The sequence below is a fragment of the Brassica rapa genome, chromosome A05 (genome assembly GCF_000309985.2).
Source record: "Brassica rapa cultivar Chiifu-401-42 chromosome A05, CAAS_Brap_v3.01, whole genome shotgun sequence".
NCBI classification, from domain to species: domain Eukaryota; kingdom Viridiplantae; phylum Streptophyta; class Magnoliopsida; order Brassicales; family Brassicaceae; genus Brassica; species Brassica rapa.
The window spans coordinates 11867134-11873133 of record NC_024799.2 but is presented as its reverse complement, the minus strand read 5'-3'; positions in this window follow the sequence as shown (position 1 = coordinate 11873133).

Sequence of the window (6000 nt, the reverse complement as noted above, 5' to 3'; positions counted from 1 at the left end):
TCATTAATCTCATGAAAGTGCTAGAGCATTTGACAACCCAAAAGGCATCACCATCCATTCGAATAATCGTCTTTACTCTTACAGCAGTTTTTCCACTCATCTTCAGGCCTGATTCGAATTTGTGATGATAACCACTTCGAAGATCTATCTTTGAAACACCTTAGAACCTGACAACTCATCAAGCATATCTTCCAACCGGGGTATAGGGAATCGATATTTAATGGTATCTTATTAATGGCTCTACTATCAACACACATCCGCCACTGTTACCTTCTTAGGAACTAGCAGAACCGTACGGCACATGGACTCAGCTCTCACGAATAAATCCTTTTCTCAGCAAATCTTCAATCGGTTCCCTTAAAATCTCATTCTCCTTAGGGCTCATACGGTAATGGGGAAGATTTGGTAGACTGGATCCTGGAATCAAGTCAATATGATGCTGAATATCTCTCATGGGAGGTAGATCATTAGGAAGTTCTTCCGCAATCAACTCTTTGAAATCATCCAGAATTTCTAACACTTCTCGTGGGGTTGACGTTTCCTCTGTTGCTGCACTCACAACCCTTTAACAACCAAGGGATAGAAACACTTTGCTTCTTGAACATCCCATCAAGCTCTTTGTCGTCATGTGTCATAACCAGAAAATTGACTTCTTTCCTTTGCAGTGTTACAAAAATCCTTAACAGGTGCCATGGCAATTTTATGGTTGCCCCACGTAAACATTATCACATTGTCTCGACCTCGATATGTGATATCGTTATCATACTGCCAAGGTCGTCAAGAAGAATGTGACAAACATCCATGTCAAGAACGTCACAAGTGATCTCCTCCTTATAATGTTTACCTATAGATATGAGAACTTTGCAAGTCATGCTAACTCGAACTTGTGATCCTCTCTTCACCCAATCAGACCGTACGGTTTCTCATGACGGTTTGTGGGTAGCTTCAGATAGTCCACCAGCTTTTGAGAAACTAAATTCTCTGAGCTTCCATTATCCACAATCACATTACACACCTTGTTTGAATAGAACAATGTGTTCTAAACAAATTCTTACGTTGCCTTCTTCTTTAGATGATAACAAGACTCGTTGCAGCACAAGGTTTCATCTCTCCAGATTCTTCTTCAGCGAATTCAGCTCCCTCATATTCTTCATTCTCAGCGAAATCCCTTTCAATCCTCTTCATCTTCTTCCTCTATTATAGCACCTGTTCTCCGACTTGGACAGACATTTGATTTATGACCATGTCCTTGGCAACAGAAACACTTGTCAATGGAAGGCTTAGCATAAGGATTGTTTTGTCTCTGAGCTGGTGCCTTGTTCTGTTGGGTTGAATTAGAGCTACTAGCTCCTTTGTTTCCCGGATTGGAGTCTTTATTAGCTACACTCTTTTCTTTCTCACTTGTTGGTTCAAAATTGGTTTGAGCCGTGTTTCTTCTAAATGTTGAGAACCCGCGTGATGACTTCTCCATTAACTCAGCTTTTAATGCTAGACTGGAAGCTTCCTGCACGGTCTATACGGTTTGCAAACCCATCTTTCCCTGAAGAGAACCCTTTAACCCACTGATGTACCTAGCCACCTTCTGATTCTCTGTTTCACCTAACTCATTGCGTTCAGAGAAATGCAAGAATTCAGCTGTGTACTCGGTCACAGTTATGTTTCCTTGAACACAATCGAGATACATCTTGTAAAGAATTTGTTCGTAATCTTCCGGTAAGAATCGCTCCAGCATTAATTGCTTCATTCGACGCCAAGTCCTAACTGGTCCTCTCCTTTGTCTTTGCCTTTGGACACCGAGTTTATCCCACCACACTGCAGCAGTCTTCTTCAGTTTGACAGCTACCATCTTAACTTGTTTATTCTCAGGAACGCCCATGACATCAAAAAATCGATCAACATCAATTTGCCAATCAAGAAACTCCTCCACTCCCATAGTTCCATAGAACAATGGAATATCGGCTTTTACCCGATAATCATAATTGTTTTGTAGGTTTCCTTCAGCTATTTCTTCTTCTGATTCTTCTTCTGAACTAGAATTATCAACAACAACATCACGATTGTTTCGACCTTGTTGACCTCGAATTGGTCTTCTTTCTCCACCTCTTTGACCGGCGTTATTAACCTGATTGGGATAAGCCACAACCTGATTATTTAACGCAGTTACCAGATTTGCCAATTGAGCAGTTACGGCAGTGAGGTTTGTGGTTGCCTCCCTTAAACCTTCTGCGAAACCCTCGAAGTCGGCTTTGGTTACTGGTTGATCACCCATGGCTGATCAAGCTTCGAAAGAGAAGGAGAAGACCTTGCTCTGATACCACTTGACGCAGTCGGAAATCACTAAGGTTAGCAAACACTAACCCTTAGATCAAAATCAAGCTCTCAAGCAAGAACTCGAATATTAAGCTCTGGAATCCACCAGAAAAGATAAAAGCTTGAAAACTTCTATTGATAAGAAAAGATATGAATGTCTAAAATAAAATACCTAAACCCTCTTATATAGAGAGAGCCTAAAACATAAAAAGGTAAATCTCTACAAGACAAGGAAAACATGAAATAAAAGGAAAACTTCTAGATTAGGTTCTGTAAATCTAAGAGTCTCCTACATCATTATCTTCTGGTATACACTGGCATCAAAGAAGAGATGTGTCAAATCCCAGAAGATTAAAAATGAAACATTTTAACCCATATCAATTCTTTTTTTTTGTCATTGATTCAACCAACGGAAAAAGTACCACGAATACAAACTGCAAACAAAATGAGAAAGACAACACCAGTAGGTGTTTTTTAAAAGTAAACAAAACAGAAACTTCTGCAGATGAAGCATAAACCCATATCAATTCAAGAGATGAAAAAAGTTGTTTGGTGCAACTGGATTACAATATTTTGGAATGGAATTATGTGAAATGGTTGATTCCATCAATTCCACAAAAAAATTTACCATTTGCTATGAATGGAATGGAATGTTCATTCCACCCATTTCAAAAGTAATTAGATAAAATACAAAGAAAACTATTCCATAACAAATTTGTTCATGAATGAAATGAATGAATTTCATTCCATTACAAGAAAACGGATTTGAGATTTAATCAAAGTGTGTGGAAAGTGAGATTAGCCACATCATGAAATAAATTTTACTTACAGGGATAATCAGGTCTCTAACAACTGAAATGCAAGCTAATTAAGTGGAGACTCTGGTTTGCAATTGCATGCTAGTAAATGCCCGAAAATATAAACAATCATATATATAAATGAAATTGCATGCTAGCTATGGAAGGAACTAACATAGACGAACCTGCATAAGATTATCTCTCCAATCACCGTCCAAGCTCAAAGTAAGTTTTTGAACAAAAGGCATGAGTGCAAGTAAGGTCTTTTCACGAATAGATTTACTAATGCTCCTGGTAATCTACAAACATACATGTTCACATGATAAACAATGCAGTGCAGATAGAGTACGGGCAACAAAAACAAAAATCAACGATAACTAATCAGCTTGAGTTATAGAGTACTGAGAGTTAGCTAACCTTTTCTAGTAGGGTATTCTCAATAAATACCAGAAATCTACTGGAAAGATCCCAAGGAAGGTGGCGCCATCCACTTACTCCCGAAAAGATTTCGGTCAATACGCCGTTGAGGAGAAAGTAGCTTTCATCATTCTATATATCAAGAAAATAATCAACGAAGTGTTTAGGATAATAAGCTAATGAAATATGTTACTATAGAATAATAAGCAAAGCATAACATATGATCATTAGGGAAAATACAAACAATGGCAAGAAGAATATAATGATAAGCACAAAACAAATATCAAACAGAGGCTATTACTAATCTAGCGTTGTGTGATGATTCATACCTTTTGAGAGAGATTGTTTCCGGGATTGAGCGGAAAGGAACCAAATAACTTTTTCGATAACATACTGAGATGGACGGCTTACTTTGGACAGTTTCACACATGAGAGATAAGAGGATATCATTGATCTGTTTCGAGAGACTGCTCAGACCTAGTTGACATAACTACAAAGTCCATCATTCGCGTCAGAAATTAAAAAATTGATGTGTTCTGGAGATTAGAGGAAGACTTCGAATAAGTGAATCTAATCTCTATATATTTCTCAGAACAGAAATGGCCGAACGGATTCACTGGCAAAAGAGGCAAGGGCCAGATGATGTATTTTCTCTCATATATATCAGACACTGATAGACAAAGTGCTCTTCAGAAAACTTGTTCTAGTTAAATATGTAGTTGACAAAAAAAAGATCTAAGAGCATCATTTGAGGTAGATTCTCTACCAAGAGTATCTCATCAATATTATATTAATTATGTAATAACATAAATAAATTTTAAAAATAAAAAAAAGATGGACCACGAACTCTTTATGTGACATCTATAAAAACAATTTATTAACTCAAATGAGTCTTCTGAAAAAATCGTCCCTCAAGTTTCTATCATCTCTCTCTTCCTTTTTAGTTTTTCTTTGTTATTTTAATATGAAGAAACTGTGTGAGAAACCTCTACTGTTAAAGCTATAAGAGAAACCTTAACGGTAAAGTATGCAAAAAAAAGTTCTTGTCAGATTTAAAATTATATTTTAGTATACCTTATTCTTTTTTTTTTGTCGTCTATAGATTATCATTAACTTAACGGAAGTGCACAAAGCCAAATACACAAAGCCGGCAAAAGAACAAACCTTTCCGGAGACAACATCCTGCACGATTAACAATATCGTCTGGAGACTAGAAAGACAACTAAAAAGAACACAACCTTACACGACCTAAAAGCAAACAAGGTCACTAAGAATTCTGGAGCTAACAAAACATTATCAAGAAAGTGAAGCAATTCGATAAGGACGTCGGGATAAGCGAGAAGGCGATGAGGGTCAAAATTATTGGGGGTGATAGCAAGGCTTCAAGACAAGTTCAGATAAGAACCACAAGCAACCGCCACTCACGAACAAACTTCAACTAAGAGAAGCAACGAGAGAACGGATCTCCACCCGAGCAGTAGACGAAGAAACTGATTACAGTCAAACTACTCCATGACCAAACGCGATTGAGCTGAAGCTCCAAAGTCCCTTACCAAGAAATCCGGAAGAACCCGTCGGTTTAAAACCAAGGAATGGCACAACGTCACTAAACCGAAGCTTCACAATGGATAATTCACCAACAAACGCAAAGGTAATTCGGGAAGAAACAAGAGGCTATCGAGAACAGAGGATAGAGCCTTAGAATCCAGTTGGGAGATCCAAACGGAAGATACAAAGAAACCAACACTGCCTCACGACCAACCAACTCCATCACAGAGAGCCGAGCACTCCGCACCACCAAACGCCAACCTGAAATCACCTCTCCAGATCCGATGGAAGAAGTAACTACCCACATCATAGTCAGCTGAGTCCTGCACCGCGCTCCTGAAAACCGATACGAACCTAGAGGAGCAATCCAAGCCAGGCGAGATAGAGATACATAACCCCCACACTCTCTGGTGAATCCAAGACCATCAAAGCCTCGTGACCATGAAGCAACAACAAGAACCTAATAACAACACAACTACAGACATGAAAACCAACCTCGACCTTCAATAGCGACAACCAGAAGAAGAATCCCAGAGAATGCTTGACCGTCTAGCTACAGCGGTGCCAGAATCTGCCAGACTGATTCGGACCACCACACCAAGGCCAAAGAGACCAGCACCCATCGATTCTCCCATCCAGACAAGGGCGACCAGAGACCAACATCAGAAACGTCAGAATCTTACCTTGAGCCCATATCTGATTCCACTACAAGAAAAAATGTCGAGAAGCCGAAGAGAAAACCATAAAATCTTACACGGAACTGAGACGGAACCGCTCCCGGCGGCAGTGAGAACCACCGACCGCCGGAGCTACTGAATCTGCGCTGGTGACTTTTTCTTCCTAGGGTTCTATCGGCGGCAGAAGTCGAGCGTCTAGGATAAGTTATTTTTATAAGGTTTGTAATGAGTATACTTTATTCTTTTTTGAT